The sequence below is a fragment of the Paroedura picta genome, chromosome 8, assembly GCF_049243985.1.
Source record: "Paroedura picta isolate Pp20150507F chromosome 8, Ppicta_v3.0, whole genome shotgun sequence".
Lineage (NCBI taxonomy): Eukaryota > Metazoa > Chordata > Lepidosauria > Squamata > Gekkonidae > Paroedura > Paroedura picta.
In genome coordinates, this window is record NC_135376.1 from 76033039 (window position 1) to 76057048 (window position 24010).

The window sequence follows — 24010 nt, forward strand, 5'->3', positions numbered from 1 at the left end:
ATTACTGCAGGCTTTCTCAACCAGGGTTTGGTGAAACCCTGGAATTTCTTGATGGCTGTGGAATATATATATATTAAATATATATATTTATATATATATATATATATTTATATAAATATATATATTTAAGAAACTGTTAAACGTTTATTGGGTGATATGACCATATATGGTCATGTTGACCCACCCAGCCCAAAACAGCCAATGATGGGTCTGTAGGGGGTGGCAAGGCGAGGGGCCCCAGGTGGTTGTGTACATAGCTTATGCTTCCCAACCATATTCTGTGTGATCACACCTCTTCTAGGGTTTTTTGAAAACTGAAAAATGTTTAAAGAGTTTTTCAATGGTAAAAAGTTGGAAAAGGCTACATTACTGCATAGTTTAAACCCATTACTCTTCCCTTACAAAAACAAATTGACCTCCTTGGGCCTACATTTTATATGGGGAAAGCAAGTGGGATTGTTTTAATAGATAAATTTAGTAGCACCTAAATCAGTATTGGCATACCTGCATCCATTTTGATAACATGGTTGAGTCCTACCTACATCTGTTTTGTTTTATTGTATTTTTCCCCCTCCTGGGAAGCTATCCATGGGTTGGTATCAATAGCTCTCCAAAAATGCCTCTGGATCATAGGAACACAAAATCCCATGCATAATTTTTGCCTTTACACTCACCTTTAGTACCTCATTTCTAGTACATTAAAGTGCAATTTTGAATATTTCTGAACAGACGATTGGACATATCCCTTGTTTAAAAAAAGAGTTATGACACAATTACCAGTATAATTGTCCACAAATGATATTAGGTTGATTAAACCTCTGGGATTCTCGCTACTCAATTTTCTGAATGACCTCTTCTCAACTTTAATTCCATTTTTCTTTTCCACACGTGTTTAAGATATTGCCTTCTCTGACTCTTCCTTCAACCAGCCTGTGACCTTAAGCTGAGAAGAAACCGCTCAGGAACTGTGGAGCCAGCCTGTTCTGGAGGGCATTGTCCTCCCCTCGAAGGAGCGGGTTTGCAGCTTGGGGCTGGCACTAAATCCTGGCCTATGGTTGGTGGCTCAGATCTCCACCATGGCAAGTAGGGTCTTTTATTACCTCCAGCTGGTTTGCCAGCTATGGCTATTCCTCAAAAAACATTATCTGGCCACCCTGATCCCATCTAAATTAGATTATAGCCATGAGCCCTGCAAGAAACTACCTTTGAAGACTGTTTGGAAATTTCAATTTATCCAAAACGTGGTAGCCAAGTTGTTCTCAGGAGCTGGTTGCAGGGATGGCTTTGTCCCCATGATGAAAGATGTGGACTGGTTGCCCATCTATTTTCAGACACAATTCTAAGTTCTGACTCTTACTTTTAAGGTCCAAAATGGTTTGGGGCCTGAACACCTGAAGGACTCTCTCCTCCCATACAATTCAACCCATCAGTTAAGATCTGCTTCTCAACCCCTGCTCTCTGTGCCTTCAGAGCAAAGATGGGTGGCAACCAGCCTAATTCTTTGAAATACCTTCACCCTGAAGTTCACCTGGCATCTGCTTAGATTTTCTTAGGTGCCAGGCTAAAACCCATCTTTTTATACAGACTTTTAATTAGAGCTTTTGTCGGCTTTTTAATAGCTTGCTTCTGCTTTATTGATACTTTTTATAATACTGTGATCAACAGGAATGCTAGTCCTCAGGTAGGACCAATGGATCCCCGGAATTATAGCTCATATCCAGACTAAAGAGATCAGTTCCCCTGGAGAAAATGACTGCTTTGGAGGGTGGGCTCCATACCATTATACTCCACTGAGGTCCCTCCCCACCCCAAATCACACCCACTCCCAGCTCAAACCCAAAGTCTCCAGGTATTTCCCAAACCAGAGCCTGCAATGCTAAATGTTCTGTGTACAGCCCCATCACCCATCTGATTTTTAGCACTTAGTATTTTTTTCCAAGGTACTTTAACTCAGCACAAAAATTATTCCAACAACTACAGATGTATTGAGTGGCAGGGGCAGGAGAGCCTCCAGCAGCTTAGAGTGGGGCGGTGTCAAAGTGGAAGAGTTAACAGACGCAGGGGGTCTCTGTGCCTGCAGCATCTCCTCCACCTTCTGTGAACCACAGCCATCAGGGAGAGCAATTAATCTTTCCAACCTGTAAAAGCAAACGCTCTTCACAGCAGCCATCCACCACCTGACAAAGCACCCCTGTCTCACAACTGCTGGTCTGGTGAACTACAAATAACCAACTGTTTGAAGGAAGCTGACAAAGCTAGGAGGACATTATGGAAATTACGATCAACTCTTTGAGAACTCAGCCATTAGCTAAACTGGTCTCCCTGTGCAGGACTTTCCTCCACTGCAGTGTTCCTTTAATTAGAGGGGTTTCATAATATCCACACTACATTAAGAGAAGTGGGCTATGACCTCTTTCTAAAAACAACATGGCAATATTAAACAAAATTATATCTTATCACCATGGAAACTATCTTCCTGAGCTATAGAGTCCGAGGTAGTAAATTCAGAATAAATGTTATGTCAAAAAGTGAAGCCAACCGTCATTATCAAGCTTGTACTAATTGTTGTGGTTTTTTTATTGGAAAGAGAATGATGTTGAGATCAAAACAGAGGAAGGTATCAGGTAATAGAAAGAGAATATTGCAGACAAGTTCCAGAAAAAAGATTTGAAAAGGGCTATCTTGCTCGTGTGTGATATGTTTTTTTCCCCAAAAATGTTCTGCAGTGAATTCCTGAAGTGAATGCTTCATCTGAAATTTCAGAAAAATGGGAAATCATCTACAGCGGGCAATGCAGTGCGCAACTCTTCTGAGATACATTGCCTTGAGACATTTAGGGATGCCATATTCAAAAGAGAAATATGCTTCTGCCTCCTTTGCGGGTCCTTCCAATGCCCTGAAATGTTTGTATACAACAGTAAATTCAGGTTAGTAAATCTAAACCCCATTTCCCAATATTTTTCCACGTTTGACTCTCAGCTGCTGTCAGCATTCTGCACCTTCTGGAACATGCTCCTCCCCCAGGATCTTTCTTCTTGTTATTGGTAGGGGGATCCTGTTTCATTTTATGAAGTGATATTTTTCTGTATACCCGGTGAGTCCTCTCCCCCCCTCTCCCCATGTGAAGAAAACACTACTTTCTCTGTGGGTGGCCTGTTTTGGCTGCTTTCACAGTTGGCATAAGCCACCCACTACTGGATAGAGTGGTACAATCTATTACCAACATAACAGCATTCACTGTTGTTGAAGACAAACATGCGCTGTCACCTGCATTCTTAGAATAAGCCTGACTATACTCTGATCAAGAAAGAATTGTCTTGGGAAATTAGTCCTACTCTGAGGCCAGGGAAGACTCTCTAACTGCTTGACCACATTCTTTTACTGATATACAATAGTCTTCTAGAATTACAGGTGTGGTTACTCTACTCTACTCATTTCTTCTTCAACACAAGCCAATTCATCTGCATGTCCCAAGAAACCACAGCATGTCAGAACGCACATGGTTAGATTCATCATTCTGAATGAATTCCTATGTCAAAATTCCCTTCCATGTAGACAGACTAGGTTAGAAGCTCAGAGCATGGTGGCAAGGGCGAACATAAGGAGAGAGAAAAGGATACAGTATGATTAAAAACTAAGTCTATTGTGCTTCGTATGACAAAAATAATAAAATATTACATGGCTTGGGAACATCATCTCAGTAATTTTGCAGTGACCTTGCCAGGTAGGTTAGCATTATTATCCTTATCTGGGAAATGGAGGTTGAAGCTCAGAGATACACTAGTACAGGTAAATTAGTTGTGAAGCCAAGGTAAAGGTAAAGGTATCCCCTGTGCAAGCACCGAGTCATGTCTGACCCTTGGGGTGACGCCCTCTAGCGTTTTCATGGCAGACTCAATACGGGGTGGTTTGCCAGTGCCTTCCCCAGTCATTACCGTTTACCCCCCAGCAAGCTGGGTACTCATTTTACCGACCTCGGAAGGATGGAAGGCTGAGTCAACCTTGAGCCGGCTGCTGGGATCGAACTCCCAGCCTCATGGGCAAAGCTTTCAGACAGCTGCCTTACCACTCTGCGCCACAAGAGGCTCATTGTGAAGCCAAGGGAGGAGGTAATTTTGATCACAGACACGGGGGAGGTACTTAACTGCATTGCTGAGAACAAGTGCAGGACAATTATATATGAAGTAGCCCAGCAGATCCTCCCACAAACTCATAGCTCTGTTGGATCAGACAAGTGGTCCTTCTAGTCCAGCATCCTGTCTTGCACAATGGTCAGCTAGTTCCACTGGAAAGCCAACAACAGTCATAGAGATGTTGACTCTTGGCACTGTTATTCAGAGGTTTACTGCCCTTGAATGTGGACTTCCCTTAAGTCACCATGGTTAGCATCCAATCTTCACACCAATGACAAGTCACAAACAAAGCCTGGCCTTGTGCAGTACACCCAACTTTTAGCCACAAGCTGCAAGCCCCTGGTTGAGAACCAAGGACCCTTTGGCTCCTTCCCTTAGTCTGCACCACAGGCTTGCATCTCTGGCCAATGGGAATGGCAAAGGCTTAACACAGCCATCTTAGATGCTCCCAGTTCTTTCCCTTTTTCCATCCTTACATACAAATGTGGAGATCGTATTGTTGTTCTTGGATCAACTATTGACTAGTATTGTGTTTCCTAGGAAGAGCCCCAATGCTTAGATGCTTGAGACATTAATTGCATGCAAAAATAATAAACAAAAATGTTCAAAGGAGGGGGGGCCACACTTGTAATATATGGGCTCTGTTCTCTTCGTGTTATGTTTCAGGATTAGAATTCCTTTCAAACTAAAACTTTCAACTTCAAAGAACTCAGTGGGTTTTTTAAAAAGAAATATCCTTCCCCTTTCATATTAGCACACAAACTGTTCTTTTTCACTGCAGGTTAATTATGGCTTCTGTCTTACATTAAAATTCTATGTTTGCTCTGCTTTGAAACTTCTTTCACTGTCTTTGCCTATTGACCTTGTGGGGGGTGGGAGAGAGCTTTCCTCCTCCACTGCCGCCTCCTCATTGCCTATACCATAATTCAGAATTCTCTGGCTTTTGCTGATTGCTTCGCACTTTCGGAATGTACAGAAAGTGAGGCTAATCCTGCCCTCTTGTCTGCTGCATGCCTAGCAATTAAGCCTCTCCCTGGTGCTTAAAAGTTGCCTCTCCTCGCTCCGAACTGCAACACAGCTTCATGCATAGCCCCTTCCACAATTGCTATGAGCCTATGAAGCTACTGCTTGGTTAAATCTCAAGCGCCCTGCACATCAGGGGGTGGGACATGCTCTCCCGGGAGTTCCTGGGCAAACAACATTAACCAAAGACAGCATTGGCTTCTCCTGCTCCAGCACTACACTGTTTGTTTGCATTCAGTGTCCAGTAGCACCTTTAAGACCAACAAAGATTTATTCAAGGCGTGAGCTTTCGAGTGCAAGCACCCACCACGGCTACTCATTTGAATCTATGTTTGCATTCAATTAGACATGCCCTTTTGATACAGTCCTTTGTGAGACCCACAAAGTGCTGCCGCCAAGCCATTTCCCCTTCCCCTTTATTTTTGGTCCCCTCATTGCAAGGTCCCTTCATTTTCTTTTTGGAACAACATGCTGTGAGTGTTCTGCAGTCCTTTTAGCCTGTCCTCCAAAGGTGAAAAGGTAAGCAGCCAATCACCCGCTCCAATACCCTTTGTTAAATGAATGTGAGTTGCTAGCCTCTACAGTCTCTAGTCTGCACACCCATTGTACATCAAGGTATCCTGCAGTGCGCAGCCTGCACATTGCAACAGCTGAGATGTTCTGAACTGTCAATGACATATTGGAAAGCAGAAGAGTCTAGTGGCACCTTTAAGACCAACATAGTTTTAGTCAAGGTATGAGCTCTTTGTGTGCAGATGAAAGTCCATCCCCAGTGGGAGCTGGGGATCCCCCAGTTTCACAGCTCATCACCAGTTCCCCTGGAGAAAATGGCTATTTTGGAGAGTGGACTCCATAGCATTATATTCCGTTGAGGTCCTATCCTGCCCCAAATCCCACCTACTCCCAGCTTCACCCCCAAAGTCTCCAGGTATTTCCCAAACCAGAGCTGACAACCCTAGCTTATTACCTGAAAAAAACTTGGGGGGCTTAAGGGTGCCACTGGACTTGAACTTTGTTCTGCCTTTTCAGACCAACACGGCTACCCACCTGAATCTATACAGGAAGACAATTATCCTTCTCCCCGTGTTCACTTAACGAAAGAACTGCCTTTAAATTCATGCATACCATATAACTCACGTGGACTAGAAGAATAGAACATGTTTCCAATGGGGAGAAGGATTCAGCAAGGATCAAGAACAGAAGGGTGAAGCCCATCACATAATCCTTGTTAGAGAATTGGGGGGGGGGGATTTATAGGCATGCCCCAGGCCCCATTCCTTATGCTCCATCTGTTGCTCTGTACCCTTTTTAGAAGATGTTATCCAGCAGGCCAGTTTGCATGGCAGTAAGTGAGCCTTCAGAGACCCTGGACCCTCTCTTTTAGCAGTTTAAAAAGTAAGAGCCAGTCCTTTGAACTGTGACTATAAATGAATCAGGAGCCAGGATAGTTCTCCATGGCTTACAGATGTCAGCAATCTCACTAATGGCCATTAAAACAACTGAAGTTTCTGAACAGTCTTCAAAAGTGGAGATGATCCTTCCATGGTGTATGAGAATTTATCAAACCCCAATTTTCCTCAGCTGTAGAGAGCTGGGGAAATTGCTTCTTGAAGACCCATTCCTAGTGCATCAAGTGGCCACAGGTGATGTTATAATAGTAAAACCCTGAGCACACGTCCTTGAGATTCCTTTGTTTAAAAAGAGTTCCCACCTACATCCTGCTTCTTCAGGAAAAGGAGATCAGTGTGCTTTGCAGACAGAAGCAAGCAGCCATTAGGCTCAACTGCAGATGTATGGGCAGGATACCTGGCTTGCAAGCCAGCTGCTTCTTTGTAATTACCTTTTAAGCGTCTGGGCTCTGCTTCAATAAGGAGACTGAAACAGATGCATACGATGTGTTTTCTGTAAACAGCCATGCAGTAAAGTTTCTCTCTTTTAAACCTCACAGTGCTGTGTGTGCCTCATTCACAAAGGTAACTAATAACTGCATAATATCACAATGCTTTGTTACTCTACAGATTTAGTGTTCCAGAGGGACCTAGGAACCGGCCAAGTCCCAAACCCCCAACAGAACTGTTTGGAGATCAGTAGTAATAGCAAATCTCCAGGTGGCACTCAGAGGGTGGCAACCCTGTCTCTACTTCAGTTCTCCACCTGTAAAACAGGAATAATGGCAACTCACCTCCCATGAACAGATCACAAAGGATAAGATATACTGAGTATTTAAAGGTGGCTTGTGGAGAATACAAAACAGTTTTAAAGTGACTCGCCAAAGGTCAAGCTGGTGTCAGGAGCTGGGAATAAAATCCGAGACTCCTGCTCACTAACTCACTGGCATTACTCACACTGCCTCCTTTCCCCCCTTTAATTTAAAATTTCATAGAATTCATTTTCCTTTATTCCCAGGAGGCTTTCTCCCAACTTCTACTAATTTCCTTTATAGCCCTTTGACCACCTTTGACAGAAAGCTCTCGGTTTCTATTACAGTTCCCTCTCTCTGGGGGTCTCTCACTCTTCCCCCTACCTGTATTTCAGTCACATTTCTTGTCTTTAAAAATAAAAAAACCTAAAATATCTTTATCCTGGCTCTTTTACTCAGGTTCACTTTCTACCTTTTCTCAGCTGCTTTATCTCTGCAGCAATTATCCGAGGCCACAAAGCATTAGGGGGGATACACGGCGTTAGCTGAAGCAGCAGAGCTTATGGTAAGAAGAGAAATTTGTAAGGAGAGACCACTTACACTTTTTGACCTTCTCTGACCTTGAGAGGCAGGATTCAGCAGCTTTATATGTATCTGGGACAAGTAATGTCAGAAAATCCCTGCAGATGTCAGTCACTTTCCCTGGGGCCCTCACTGGAGATATGACCTGCTGCTGTCTGAAACAGTTTCTCGCTTGTATCCTTTAGCCTGCTCCTGTGGCTTTATTGAGCCAGATTCACCTGGCTGAGAGTAGTTCTGCTGCCTCACCATTATAAAGGCTTCAAGGTCAGGCCAAGGTCTGGCAGGGTGACTTGTAAATTCTGTCCTGCTGACACTGAGCGTGTAGCTGGAGCTATTGTTATTTTTGTTTTAAAACTTGGATTTCTCCAAATGTAGTACAGAAGTCATTTGGAGAACAAAAAAACTGTGAAGTTTATCTTTTTATTTTAAAAGTCGTTGGGTTAACACTGTGGTTCTCAACCTTCCTAATGCTGCAACCCTTTAATACAGTTCCTCATGTTGAGATGACCCCAAACCATAAAATTATGCAAGTGTTCTTTCACAGAAATTAAACCAAAATTGTTCATGATTGTATATAAATTGATTTTTTTCCAGGGTTTCTCAGTTCAGCTCTGCTTCTTGTCCCACCATGCCAATCTCACTCTTTTCCCCTGCTCCAGACAGACGAACGCTCTATCTCGATCTACCCCACAAGGCTGTTGTGTGGATGGTAGCCCCCTGGCCAAGCTGCTTGCCCTGCCGTGACCCCTGTGAAAGGGTTGTTAGACCCCCAAAGGGATCCTGACCCCCGGTTGAGAACCACAGGTTTAACAGCTTTGTGTAGTGATAAGCATGGCAGCCACTAATCTGGGGAACCTGGTTTGATTTGGCACTCCTTCACATGCAGTCAGCTGGGTAACCTGGGCTAGTCACAGTTTTCTCAGAGCCTTCTCAGTCCCACCTACTTTGCAAGGTATCTGTTGTAGAGAGCGGATGGGAAGGTAAGTGAAAGCCACATTGGGACACATGAGGCCTGCTGGGTGACCTTGGGCCAGTCACAGATCTCTTAGAACTTTCTCAGCCTCACCTACCTCACAGGGTGCTTGCTGTGGGGTGTGGAATGGAAGGCAATTCTAGGCTGCTTTGAGACTCCTTTGGGGAGTAAAAAGTGGGGTACAAGAAACCAGCTCTTCTTCTAATCAGGGATACAATTTCCCTAAGGGCACCATGCCTACCAGTCTCTCCTCTTGAGAGGCTATTCCATTGTGCATCTAATTCCATTAAAAATCCTCAAAGCTGAATTGAATAAAGAGGTCTACATAAAAGCTGCTTTTCCAAGGATACAGGAGGCCCTCAGTAGGTCCTCCTATCTGGGAGGTGCAAGCAAGCCCAGCTCTGAGAGGCATACAATGGGGCATGTAGTAGAAAGCACCTTTCTGCAAAGTTGGCATGTGAGAAAGAACACCAGGCTGCACATCTTCTCCCTGAGTACTACTCGTTCTGTGCAGACAAGGGATTTTAAAGTGGGGGCGCATTCAAAGAATGCGTTCCTGCAAATCCTTACCTGATGTACTGTGCCCACCATGAAGAAGGGATTATGTCTGAACTGTCAGATTCACACCACATAAGAACTGGAAAGCCAAGTCACAGATGCGTGCAAGCCAGTGAAAGAAAAAGTCAAACTGCACATGCTTAAAACACCTTCTCTCCTTGGATATGACTAGGGTTGCCAGCTTACCCAGAATAGTGGCAGACCTCCCACCACCAGCTCCCAACCCTTGCTTGAATGAAAGGCATGAGAAAAATGAGGAGGGAAGGGAGGGCAATCAGTGCAGTGATATCACTTCCAGAAGTTTCACCCAGAAGTGATGTCATAATGCTGTTGGGGAAATTTCTAGAGCATTGGGACATCTTTTGCCTTGCCTCCAAAAGCTCCTAGGGACTGAGGACTGAACATCATGGCACCCCACCCAGCTATACTAATGGCCTAGATCCGTGGTCCCAAACCTTTTTATCACCGGGGACAGGTCAACACTTGACAATTTTATTGAGGCCCGGGGGGGGGGGTCTTTTACCGAGGGACGTCTCTGCCACCACCTGAGCCCTGCTCCACTTGCTTTCCCAACGGTGCCCCTGACTTCCCGTTGCCCACTGGGGGGCGCTGCCAGCAACAGCTGGCAGTGCCATGCTGAGGGGGAGCCCCAGCCATGGTGGCTGCCGGAGAGCACCAAAGGTGAGCTGGCAGCAGAGTGGCAGGGCAGCCCCCAAGGCAGCAGCCAGGGAGGAGGACGAGGAAGAGCTACGGCCCAGTACCAACTGATCCACAGACCGGTACCGGTACCGGTCTCCGGACCGGGGGTTGGGGACAGCTGGCCTAGATAGTGTAGTGGTTAAACAGAGGCAGACTCTAATCTAGAGAGTGAGCTTTGATTCCCCACTCTTCCTAATGCAGCCGGCTGAGTGACCTTAAGCTATTCACCATTCTCTTACAGCTGTTTTTGCAAAGCAGTTCTCTCAGAACTCTCTCAGCCCCACTCACCTCACATGTTATTGTTGTGGGAAGAATAAGGGGAAAAGTGTTTGTAAGCCATTTTGGGGCTGCATCGGGTAGTGAAAAGTGGGGTATTAAAAAAAAGAAGACCTGGATGTAACCTCCAGTCTCAGGCAGAGGCCTTTCCTAGCTGAATAGCTCTTTGAGGCCCTTTTGTGGGGGGGGAAACTCGTAATAGTTTTTAGGAACACGAAAGCAAGTGCCCTGCCAAAGAGCTATGACTCATTCCCTCATGTTCATTCATATGTTCCATTTCTGAAGGCAAAGCATCACGCAGGCAACTGTACTTTCCTCCTTACCATCTAACCTGAGGTGTCTCTGGGTTGCTGGAGGCAAGGGAGGGGACTGGCGATTTAATCCCCCTCCCCCCAATTATCATAGAGATGGAAACTTTGGGCAGACACAAGTTGATGCTATATTTACCTTTCCTCATAACTATGCTGACGATAGTGTTAGCAATTCATAGAGGCCTTGCTGCTTCCCTGGGGGAGGGGGGCAGTGAGTTTAAGATAAGAGCAAAAAGATAAATATAATTGTCCATTCATTCGCCAAGGGAATAGAAATAAATGGAGCCATCATAATTCAATGTTTCCATAACAGGATTAGAAAGATTTCCAAAGTCCTGCTGGGTGGTGGGGTGGAGGGAAGTGACAGGATTATTCGCGTTCTTTTTTATTTGCAGGCTCCCTTTGTGTTTGGCTGCTCTGCTTATATAGAAAACTGGGTATTTATTGTATGACAAGACAGGATACAGCACTTGAAAAGAAAAGAATTAATAATTGTGCTGCAGAGTCTTCCCCCCCCCGCCCCCCCCAAAACCCCAAAATACATTACATCGTATACCTCACAGCCAGATTCTATAAAATCAGGCATGGTTAAATAAGTGTCAGGGTATTTAGGTTAGAAACTCTTATCGCTAACAGTTTCACGTGTTGAGAAATATGGCTCCAACTCGAGGCTCCTGTCATGAGAGAGCTTTTCAGACGGATTAACTTCCTCACGGAAGAGGCCTCCAGTCCTGAGCATCGGCTCCACCAGGAACGCTTGCCTTGCGGTGTAAGCCTTTCACACCATAACCTCATCTGCTTTCACGTGTAGCCAACACTTGTGCCTGCTGTGATTAACTGAGAAGTGTTGCAGATCGTTCTTTTAGGATCAATCCACGGTGCTCCTAAGTGGTCTGGCTCAGCAATGCTTGCGGGCAGGCGAAGCCTTAAGGGCTGAGCTGATCTACAAAACACCCCTTTGACTTTTTAACAGTGAGGACGATTCAGCACACCAGAAATAACCTCCAGGACAAGTGATGCTTTGTTCACAGTGGCCTTGTTGAAATGGCCCTGGGGAGCACGAAGCCATGGATAATTTCTGTAACAAAGTCATAGAAGCAGTGGACTTTGACATGACAGTGCTGGCTTGAAAGTGTGAACACCAGAGCTGCTTGCTGTGCCGAGTTTAAACCTAAAACTTTCACATTTTAGACGAACTAGGTTTTTTACTAACCAAAGGAGTCTCAGAGCAGCTTACAATTGCCTACCCTTCCTCTCCCCACAACAGACACCTTGTGAGGTAGGGGAAGCGGAGAGAGCTCTGAGAGAACTGTGACTGGCCAAGATCACCCAGCTGGCTGCATGTGGGGGAAGAATAGAGAATTAAACACGGTTTTCCAGATTAGAGGCTGCCGCTCTTAACTGCTATACCAAGCTGGCTCTACATCAAGCTGGCTCTACACTAAGCTGATATAAGGATATGCCACCTTATAGATACCATGTGACCAGTATTAGAAAGATCTGTGTTTCTGGAAGTGACCAGGGCCCCTTGAACCCTTGTTAAGGCTTTGTCGGTAGAAAGATCAGAGAGTCAGCAAAGCTCATCACTCCTGCAATTCATTCCTGGAAATCTAGGACTGCAGGGAAGTATTAAGCATGCACCAAATAGAAAGAGGGCTCTAGGTCACCCTTGTGATTAATGCAGGTCAATTGCCAGATCAGGTCAATGCCCTGTTTCAAGGTACATTATAGGACGTACTGCTGGGTCCATGGCAGATGCACAAGGGCAATTGGGGAAAAGTTTTGACATGGAACAGAAAAGATTTCTGGAAAGTAGCAAGCTTGAAAACCACTCAGATAGATCAGTAGTCCAACTGCCCTCTGAGACCCTTGGGGATTTGTTCTCTGAAAAACAGATTCCCAAACATTCCTGATATTCATCTACAGGGGATTATTAGGGGATGTTCTTAATGAGACAGCAGAATGTCCAGCAGCCACGGTTGTTACCCGAACATGGTTCCCCGATATGGCACCACCACTGCTTCCCCTGTCCCCATCAAGCTTTTCAGAAAGTAGGCAGGGCCACTGGAAGGCAAGGACTTGTTATTGGCTGCCCTCATCCAAATGAACAGGCTGGAATTTCAGTACTGTGGAATATGTATTCTGAAATCCATTTTTATTTGCTGGTCTTGGACCGTAATAATAAACCATTTCATTTCATTTCATTTCAAAAGGCTGTAATAGCAGCCATTGGAGGACCAGGATGACTGGTAAGTACCTGTGCCTTCCTTAGTGTGTGGTTCCACTCTCTTTCAAGCTTCTAGCTTTTTCTTTGCTATTCTCCATCTCGCTCTTTCCTCGGGCTTTCTTTTGTTTCTTTTTATTTCCCACCCATTCCCCTTTGGGCTTTCCTTTATTTGTTCTACCTTCCATACTTCATTGCCTCAGTCACTGGAAGCACTGTTTCTGTTCTGGGCCAGTGTCTGGAATCTGTGGTCAAGTGTCCAAGGGATGGATTCTGACAAGACAGAGGTGAAGCTGACAAGAAGAGCTAGAGTTCTGGAGGAAAGTGTTGTTCCAACACTTGATGTGGTTCAGATGGTTTGGCCAAATTCAGGGCAGAGTCTGGATTCCACTTCATTGCTAGGAAAACAGTGAAGTGCAAAGATGGCTGGCAGAGAATGGCGAAGATGGCTGGCAGAGTATAAAATATGCATAGAGGAGCAAAACACCAGGTGGCTTAAAAGAATAAAACAATCTTCATTAGAAGAGAGCAACTATATAAAGAAAGAGAAGAGATAGAGTTCTAACTGTTGTTCTGCATTCTTTCTGTCTGTTCTGGAGGCAACCAGGGAGGAAGTGCTTCAAAGGAGCAGGTAGTCTCCAAAGGAGCCAATTAGGACATTAGAGGTGAGTTCTTGAAAAAATCAGGAAGTTTCTATTCTAACTATGCAAAATACACATCTCCTCCTGTGCCCCCTGTAGGATAGTCTTCATATTCTGTTCACTCATCCACACTACAGACCTTGCATATTCCAACAATCTTCCATCACCTTCATCAAGCACAGAAGTTGGCTCCCCAGCTTGATGCAAGCTGACCTCTCATAGAATCATAGAATCATAGAGTTGGAAGGGGCCACACAGGCTATCTAGTCCAACCCCCTGCTCTATGCAGGATCAGCCCTAAGCATCCTAAAGCATCCAAGATGTGTATCCAACCTTTGCTTGACGACTGCCAGTGACGGGGAGCTCATCGCCTCCTTAGGCAGCCTATTCCACTGCTGAACTACTCTGACTGTGACATTTTTTCCCCTAATATCTAGCCTATATCATTGTACTTGTAGTTTAAACCCATTACTGTGTATCCTTTCCTCTGCAGCCAACGGAAACAGCATCCTGCCCTCCTCCAAGTGACAACCTTTCAAATACTTAAAGAGGGCTATCATGTCCCCTCTCAACCTCCTTTTCTCCAGGCTGAACATTCCCAAGTCCCTCAACCTATCTTAATAGGGCTTGGTCCCTTGGCCCCAGATCATCCTCGTCGCTCTCCTCTGTACCCTTTCAATTTTATCTACGTCCTTCTTGAAGTGAGGCCTCCAGAACTGCACACAGTACTCCAGGTGTGGTCTGACCAGTGCCGTATACAATGGGACTATGACATCTTGTGATTTTGATGTGATACCCCTGTTGATACAGCCCAAAATGGCATTTGCCTTTTTTACCACTGCATCACACTGCCTGCTCATGTTTAGTTTACAATCCACAAGTACCCCAAGGTCTCGTTCACACACAGTGTTACCTAGACCAGTGGTCCCCAACCTGCGGGCCGCGGCCCGCCGCCGGGCCGCAAAGGCCATGGCACCGGGCCGCGGCTCCCTCTCCCCGCCCCCCCTCCGCAGTAAAAAACTTCCCAGGCCGCAAACTTGCGGCCCGGGAAGCTTCTTACTGCGGGGGGGCGGGGAGAGGGAATCAGGGCCGGGCTGCGCCCATGCAGGCCGTGCCCGCGCGGCCCGATCCGCGGGCGCGGCCGGGCGCGGCTCGATGCGCGGGCGCGGCCCGCAAGCACAGCCCGAAGCGTGGGCGTGGCCCACGCGGGTGCGGTCCCCGCGGGCGCGGCCCGATGCCCTGCCGGTCCCCAGCCTAATAAAGGTTGGGGACCACTGACCTAGACGCGTATCCCCCATCCAGTAGGCATGCTTTTCATTTTTCTGACCCAGATGTAGAACTTTACACTTATCTGTCACTATGGTCCATGCCACAGTAACCTCAAGACTAAACTACTGTGATGACCTCTCAAGGGGACTGTGTTACGTACACATTATAGTTCATTGCAAGCTGCTGGGGATCCTGTGTGCATGCCTGTTGCTTCCTCCCTCCTCAGTTTGGACCATTGCAAACAAACTCCCAATACTGCCTCTTCCCAAGGAAAGTGACCCGACTGCTATTAAGTCTGTGGCTTCAAAAACAATCAGCTCCTTATTAAACACCAACTCCAACAACCTCCAACCAAATAGCAAATGACAGAACTCGTGGAACTTATATACATTCAAGGCAACCCACTAAGGCCCCTGATTGTTTTTTAATGGAGCCTTCGGATTGGTCCATGTGCAGAATCTCCAATAGGTTAGTCATTGGCTTGTTTACAGTCCTTCATTTGCATTCTGACTGCACAAGACTCAGTGTCCACATACATAACAACTGCCTCCTGAACTTCCTGTTACGCAGGAAATAGGATTCCACTCTCTGAGTGGATTTGCCCATGTTTGCTTGGAGAAAGTAAGACCAGGGAACATTATTTTTTCCCCATTTCCCTCTCCACAACAAGCTGCAACATAGGACCATTTTGCCACTATTAAACAAACGTACAGGTCTTTCTGATAGAATACTCTTGAAAAACTCTTGGTAGATGAAAACGCTCCAGTTTTGACATGTGCTGCAAAGTTGTGTGCCTCAATATATATAGCTCGCAAGAGCCTCTTGTGGCACAGGGTGGTAAGGTGAAAACGCTAGAGGGCATCACCCCAAGGGTCTGACATGACTCGGTGCTTGCACAGGAGATACCTTTACCTTCATATATAGCTCATAAGGGTCTTCTAAATTAAATTACTCATTTTTGTTCTATTTCTGTATATCATATATCATACATTTTATTTTGATTCTGATAATATTTTATCCATGAATTTTATCCTTATGTATGCTGACCTTGTTGTTAAAATATTTTCTCTTTGGTCTATGATGGCAAATAAATTGGTTGATAATATGGTTGACTTCCTGGTGCCCTGCCTTGACTTCTAAAAGACCTCAGACAGAACTTCAAGCACACATTCGCCGCCTTCCAAACAGAAGCACTACCATGGAAGGCCAAAGAACAAGAGCAAACTTGCTCGGTCTATACCTTTGAGACTTAGCATTGATGGGCTGGCCACACCACACATCACTGTGGCTGGGCCACTAGCCAGAGCTGCGGCATTTGCTAGCTTGAGGGTTTTCCTGGCAGAAGCCTTCAGAGCTCATAGTTACTATCTTGTGTTCTGGTTCTCCTCTCCCAGAATCTGCCACAGAGCATTGGCTTCTCCAAAGAGGACAGGACAGCAGCTGAGACACAGGCATAATCTGTTCTTCTTCAGCTGCTGTTTTTTCTCATTGTCTGATTACATCTTTGCCTGGCCAATGGGGATGAGACTCCCAAAACTGGATGCCAGCATCTTTCCCATGCTTTAAAGCCAGCCTGGATTACCAGGATTGCTAGGTCTGCCACACTAGGCTGTGCCCTGCTGGGAACATTACCAGATTTTGCAAAACATTCTGTTTCTGTTCTAAAGTTCTTATTTCTGCCATGCTCCCTCCCTGCTGGAGACACAATCGGAATAATCTTTTCCCCCCAAACTATGCTCATGACATTTTATATATTTGGGGGGGAAATGATCCGCATTAAAGCTGAAACTCATTTTCCTATCAGTATTATATGAATGACCTTAATATATGCCATAAAATGGCATCAAACTTTATAAGAGAAACTAATGAACTACTGTAGAAACTCCAACACCAATAAGAACCAGTATGACATAGTGTTAGGCTAGCAGATCTGAAATATGCAAAGGAGTGAAACACTGACAGCATAATGAATAAACAGTTTTATTTGGAAGAGAAACAACCGTGTTTTTACCCACCCTGAGCCAATTGGGAAGGGCAAACTATAAAAAATAGTTATTGTTATTGTTGTTGATGATGATGTTGTTGTTGCTAAAGAGAGAGGTGAGAAAGAGCCCTGTCTAACTGTTCTTCATCCAAAGACAAACAGGAAGTCTCCAACTGAGCCAATCAGGATGGTGGAGATTATTTGAAAAATATCAGGAAGTTCCAATTCCAGCTATGCTAAACACACATCTCCTCTGATGTCCCCTCTAGGATATTCTTCATATCCTTTTGAATCATGCAGACTACAGATCTTGCATTGTCCCACAAGATTGTCAAGCTAGGATCCCTACTATGCCATGGAAGTTTATGGAGGAAGAATGGGGAATCAAACCCAGATCTTGAGATTAGCAGCTGCCTCTCTTAACCCTACCCCAAGCTTAGATAATACACCAGTTCTGGGATACTGGAGGGAGAGGGAGAGCTCACAATGGAAGCAGAGGTTTCCACACCAGGCTGTTCCTTCCCAGGACGACCATATCTCTGAGTTGGCCATCCATGATGTCAAACATGTTTAAGTTAAAAGTTCAACATTATGTTATACTTTTGCAAAGGTCCCTCCATTAACAGCTCACAGAAAGCTTAGGAGCAACATTGATTCATAGCCCCTATTAAAATTAAATTACTGGATGGCAAAAAAATGTAATCTGCGTGGCAGGTACCTTCCTTTAATAAGTAGGTCAAGGAAAGATAAGGAAGGTGGAACAGTTACAACAGGGAACAAGAGAAATAATTTTTTAATTATAATATAAAGGATTTTTAAAGGACATGTGCAGGTGTCATAACTGTAGAGGAACTGGTGGGTTACTCAGCTATGGGACAGATTGTGCTTTCCCAAAATGTATCTTCCTGTAAAGACTAGTGTTGAACTAGACAGGATTTCAGATTTTGCTTTAAAAAAAAGACCTAAGCATCTGGACTGATTAATTGTTTATAAGATACATTTTTAAGTCAGTTGATGTCCTTCAAGGCTCCCACCCAAGGCATGCCTCCAATGGAACTGGGAGGGAGAGACCAGGGTGTAAACTGCACGGAGATTTTATTCCAACCTCAGATCGATTCAGTCCCTGCCCTCTACACAGAATGCGATTTCCGTTTGGATTTTGGGCGATTTTAATTTTCCTTCTGCAGCAAGAAGGATTGATCCGGAGTGACCCTACCTTTATTGTGCGCTATCTCAGACTGCTTTTAATCCTCAATATCCGGATTGGGAAAGGATTGGGAAAGAAAGCTCTGTGGTAGAGAACCTCTGATAGGCTACACCTGGTCATGTGACATGCTTGCCTTAAAGGAGAAGCCCCTAATTTATCTCAACTGTAGTCCTGGATTCTTTCTCCCTTCTCTGCCTTTTTCAATCCTCTCCCCTACCCCGTCCAAGAAAAGAAAGAGGCTCCCTGCTTGGCTCCTCTTTCCCCCCCTTCAAGAAAAGAAAGAGGCTTGGCTCCCCCCCCCCTTCTGAGCCTCCCTAACCACGTGCAGAAGACTTTCCTGTTTCAATGGGGAGGGGGGGGGAGAGGAAGACCCGAGTTCAAAGTGATCTGAATTCAACAGGATTGACAATGGAATAAATAAAGTAAGTGCAGACTCTGCCCTGGAAAGACCAGCTGGAGTACAGAGCCTCAGCTCTAATGGAACCAACCAGGCTGGCCTCCCCCCTTCCCTCGAGTGCTTCCAGCTTCCCTTGGCAACCGTTAATGAGGAGTCGGGTGGGAAGGCCTCCCTGACAGGCTGAGGGAAGGGGACAAGGGAGGTGCCCTGTGCTCCAGCGCTGCAAAGGCAGCTGCAGGAAGCCGGTATGTTTCTTTGGGAGTGGGGGAGAAATTTTAAAGAGCCTGCCCAGCCATTCTCCCACTGGGTGAGCGACTCAGCAGGTTCTTCTCTCTCCGCTGAGCCTGTAGAGAGGTTTCTGTGAGGGGGGTGCAGTGGGAGAGTAGAGGGCTTAGCCTGGCTCTCTCTCTCACTCGTCAGCCTCTCCGTCAGTCACCGTGACCCCACTTCATCCTCCGTTGCCGCCCTTGTAAGGTGACTGTCCTAACCCCCCAGAGCTTCTCATTGCCCAGCTGCCTCATGTTTACCACAGCTGGAGCGGAGCAACGGTGGCAGGAGAGGCGAGGGGGGTCACTGCAGGCCCATGGTGGCAGAGGTGCACTCCGCAGAAAGCAGAGTGGAAGATGACCTCCCCCATCCCCTGGAGCTCCTTCTTGCCCACCTGGCTCACACATACCGCAGAGCAACAACCTGAGGTTACAGCAGGTAATGGCGGCAGTGGTTGGTTGGTGTCCTGTGGTGATACGGCCATGAGAGTTCCCGGCCCCATTTCCATAGTCTGCTTCCATATGAGGTAGATAGACTCTATCAAGGAAGCTATGCCCCATGCAGCTATGGACATTTTCACATCAAAAAACATTGTTCTTTATCAGTTCCCTAAGAAAAGTTTACATGTGGCTCAAAAGGGCTGCAGCATGTATCCATAAAGGGATCGTTATTAAAACTATGCCTATATGCGGTCTGACTTTGCAATCATTCCCAGTTATCTCTGGTTAAAAGATATTTTGAAAATGTGATTAAGTCAAGTTCAGTTGTTCATATTACGGTTGCAGAATTTGGAGGAAGGAACATTAACAATTTGAGATATGTAGATGAGACACATGTTACTGGTAGAAAATGGTGAAGATGTCTACTGATGAAAGTTAAAGCAGGACATACCAAAGCAGGATTACAGATGAACATCAAGAAAAGCAATGGCTACTGGGGAATTATAGAATTTTAAGGTTAATGATGAAGAAATTGAAATGGTTAAAAAAATTCCTTGCCTTCATCATCACCCAAGAGGGCGACCAGCCCAGAAGTCATAAGTAGATCCAGACTGAAAAGAGCAGCCATGAAGGAGCTGGAAAAGTTTCTTAAAATCAAGATAATCCATACCATAGTATTCCCCATTACTATGTATGGGTGTCAAAGTATGTATGGGCATGACAATGCAGAAAGCTGGCAGAAAAAAATACCAGTTCATTTGAAATGCAGTGTTAAAGGAAAGTTTTACAGATACCATGGACTGCCAAAAAGACACATAAAGCGGGTTCTACAGCAAGTCAGGCCTCACCTCTCCCTAGGAGCTGAAATGGCCAAACTGAGGCTATCATACTTCTCACATTATGAGAAATCACTGGTGGGGGGGGGAATGCTAGGAAAAGTTGAAGGCATCCAGAAAAGAGCAAGAGTCCCCATGAGGTAGATAGACTCTATCAACGAAGCTATGCCCCATTTGCAAGGCCTGAGCAAGGCGTAAAGGATAGGACATTTTGGAGACATTAATTCAACGGGTTGCCATAAGTTGGAAATGACTTGACAACACTTCACACATACACACTCACACACATACACACACATAGTCATGCCATGCAAACCGTAAGGCATCAATTTGCGATAAGAGATGCTTCAAAAGGAAAAAGCAATTCTTTATCTGAGTTCATACAGTTCTCACTGTCATGACCTGGAGCCATATTCTTGCACACGATTTTAGTTCCTGATGACGTCTCTTCAGCCTGGATTTTACTGGCCCCACCTTACAAATTTGCCCAACAAAGTAAATTAGTATTATTTCTGTATCACCAAAAGTGGACTGAGAGCCTCTTGTGGTGCAGAGTGGTAAGGCAGCCGTCTGAAAGCTCTGCCCATGAGGCTGGGACTTCAATCCCAGCAGCCGGCTCAAGGTTGACTCAGCCTTCCATCCTTCCGAGGTCGGTAAAATGAGTACCCAGCTTGCTGGGGGGTAAACGGTCATGACTGGGGAAGGCACTGGCAAACCACCCCGTATTGAGGCTGCCATGAAAACGCTAGAGGGCGTCACCCCAAGGGTCAGACATGACTCGGTGCTTGCACAGGGGATACCTTTACCTTTACCTTAAAAGTGGACTGTGAAAAAAAAATCTAACAGCTTCCCAAATGAACACACAACTGATATAAAACTGGAACCATGGGCTTCCCAATGTAGAATTTATCCACCAATGAATGGGATTCCTAAGGGACAAGGGCAGATAATGATATATTTGTGACCATACATTCAGTAAAGACCATGTTACCACACATCCAAGTGTGCAACCAAAAGTGAAGGGAGTTTAAAAGAGGGGCTGTTGCTTGATGTGTGCATACTGGGGTAAAACAGATCTTGCAGGTTCATTTCAAATACCTGCAAAACCTATTTATCCAGCACTGGCAATGGTTCAAATGTGCATGTATACTATGAGGTGTAAAATCTCCCTCTAACCCCTGCCCACTCTGTTGAAAACAATTGTCTGTCTCCGGCCACGGATGGCAATTCAAAATTCCCATGGATGGCTGTAGTAGACAGACCATCTAATCAACTGGACAGCAGGTTGGAAACAGGGATTAGAAGCAGATTAAAAATGAATTCTGGCTGCGGTGTGGCTGGATTTGTCAGTTTTATTTGTCTGGGTGAGAATGGTTAAATTCCATCAACCACAAGCCATCAATCCTCCTGCTAGAAGAACATTTTCATGTACTAAAAAGTGTAAGCGAAGCAGTTGCTAAGGGGGTTGTGCTTGGCTTAATCTGAACATGAATCATTCCAGCACTTGAAGCAAATGTGAAATGTTTTTCTTTTGGAGAAAAGTCTTAGATTGCTTGCTAGAGTGAAGAACACTTGCTTCTGAATTAATGAATCTTTTTTTCCAGACACGTAGAGGGTTCAGAAGGCTTTTATTTTCTTTTTCAACTGGCTTTAATTTTGTGCATGCCATAACAGATGCCATTGAGAGCAAGCGAAAGGTGTTGGGGGGGGAGGGAAGCTTAGTGAAGCAACTCTTGAGAACTTCTACAGACAATTATTTAGAGTGAGATGTTTCATTCTTCATGCAAAGCTTGCTTATATGGGCAGCTCTCCTACTATAAATGCTATTTAAATCACTGCCTCTGTGATTTGTTTACATGCTCTAGAAATAAAATTAGTCTGGTGAGGCAGAAGTGGAGAAGAGATACTCTAGATCAGTGGTTCTCAACCTGGGGGTCGAGACCCATTTGGGGGTCGAACGACCCTTTCACAGGGGTTGCAGCAGGGCAAGCAGCTTAGCCGGGTTGTGGGGTGCCATCTACACAACAGCCTTGTGAGGTAGATCAAGATAGAGCGTTAATCTCTCTGGAGCAGCGGAAAAGAGCGAGATCGGCATGGTGGGACAAGAGGATGAACTGAACTGAGAAAGCCTGGGAAAAAACCAATTCATATACAATCATGAACAATGGATCTTCGCGCCATTGGTCAGTTGCGGTTTAATTTCTGTGAAAGAACACTTGCATAATGTTATTGTTGGGGTCACCACTACACGAGGAACTGTATTAAAGGAAGGTTGAGAACCACTGCACTAGATCATGCACTACAGATTGCAAACCAAGTACATCGACACCCACCAGTAGGTGGGGCCTGGAGTTTTCCCAAAATTTCAACTGACCTCCCAACTACAAAGATCTGTCGCCCTGGAGGAAATTGCAGTTTTGGTGGGCAGACAGTCTCAGAGGAACAAAAGTCCTAGAGCAGGGGTCATCAACACCCGGTCTGCAGCCCGGTGGCGGGCCGCAAAGGCCACGGTACCAGGCCACCGCCAGCCACGCCTGCCTTCCCCCGCCGGCAGCAAGAAGGAAGTGAAGAGGCAGGCGCAGTCGCCGGCATGGCGATGACACAAACGTGCATGCGCGCTTTTGCCGTGCATGCGCGTTAGCGCCACCTGGTGGTGAAAACACACATGCGCAGCAATTGCGCGTGCGAGTTTTCGCAGCACCCGGGCCGTCGGCTCTTCCCTCACTCCGGAGGCGGTCCCTGACCTGAGAAAGGTTGGGGACCACTATCCTAGAGTGTCATTATGTCCCCACTGAGCCCCAATCTTCATCCTCAAGAAACTGAAGACAAGGAGGGGGGAAGCTAGAAAATGGCCTCTTAGGCATTTTCCTGCATCTCTATGGTCTTTACCAAAAAGATTACAGGAATCTCATAGAGCAGGCTTTCCCAACCAGGGTTCCGTAAAACCCTAGGGTTTCCTGAATGCATGGGAGTTAATCAATTTTAATATATTTTTTAATATTTAAACATTTATTGGGTGTTATGACCATTTATGGTCATGTCTTCCTGCTCCCCCCCAATGGCCAATGTTGGGACTGGAGGGGTTGGGAAGGGGAGGATCCCCAGGTAGGCGTGTACAGAGTTATGTTTTCCAGCCATATTCTGCACAGTCACACCACTTCTGGGGTTTCTCAAAGTCTGAGGAATGCTTCAGGGGTTTCTCAATGGTGAAAAGAGAAAGGCTACCAAGAATGACACCTCCCCAAACTCTGGTCTTCCGAGGCAGCATTTTAAAAATCTCCCATGAGGTACAGCTCTTTTTGAGTGATTCTGCCTCCCATTATTCCTGTGGGTGACACTGTTGGAGGCTGGGAAATAAGCACAATTCTTTCTGTGCTGGCAACTGGCCCTTAGAATGCCCTCCCCCTCAAGGATCGCCTGGTGCCAACTTTCCTTTCTTTTAGGCACTAGGCTAAAGCACATCTTGGTTTTTCCCCCAGGCCTTTAATGAGAGTTTTTATCTCATTCGCTTTTTTAATGATCTTCTTGTATTTTATAGATACTTTTAATGCTGCTTTTATGCCACTTGTATGTTAGTGGCTTGTACTGGGGAGCAGAAAAGCAGCATTAAAAGTATCCACAAAACTGCAAGCCACCTCAAGCGGAACTCTGAAGAGACAGCACAGAATATTCTAAATGCATAGATGTCATGACGGGAATGGGAAAATGTACTGCAGGAACCCCGGTAGGCATAATGTGTGTTTCTGCATGCAAAAATATTGTGCCAGCAGTGAGAGCCAGGCTTTCACCGATGGTAAAAAAAACTGCCTGCCTTCTCCAGCTCATGGTGGTTTACAAAATTTATAAAAGCAAATATATATATATATTCATAGGAGGCTGGCCTGTGAGAACTCACAAGCAGAAAAGAAATGGCATCCCTATCACACACAGACACATACAGAGAGAGTAGATAGAGAGAGTGTGTAGCCCTGCCTCTGCTTTCTCTCACCCTCCTCTCCTGGTATTACTGGCTCTGTTTCACCCTCCCCTTGGCTCCAATTCTGTTCCCTC

General features: G+C 45.5%; 1 long non-coding RNA gene across 1 annotated transcript in view; it reads right to left on the reverse strand.

The window, feature by feature from the left end:
- The window catches only part of LOC143842672 (uncharacterized), a 206769-nt gene extending 198694 nt beyond the window's left edge, over positions 1-8075 (reverse strand). Inside the window, exon 1 of the long non-coding RNA XR_013233272.1 lies at positions 7897-8075. This is a non-coding gene — a long non-coding RNA (uncharacterized LOC143842672). The remainder of the gene's footprint in view (positions 1-7896) is intronic.
- Between the last annotated feature and the right edge of the window lie 15935 nt (positions 8076-24010).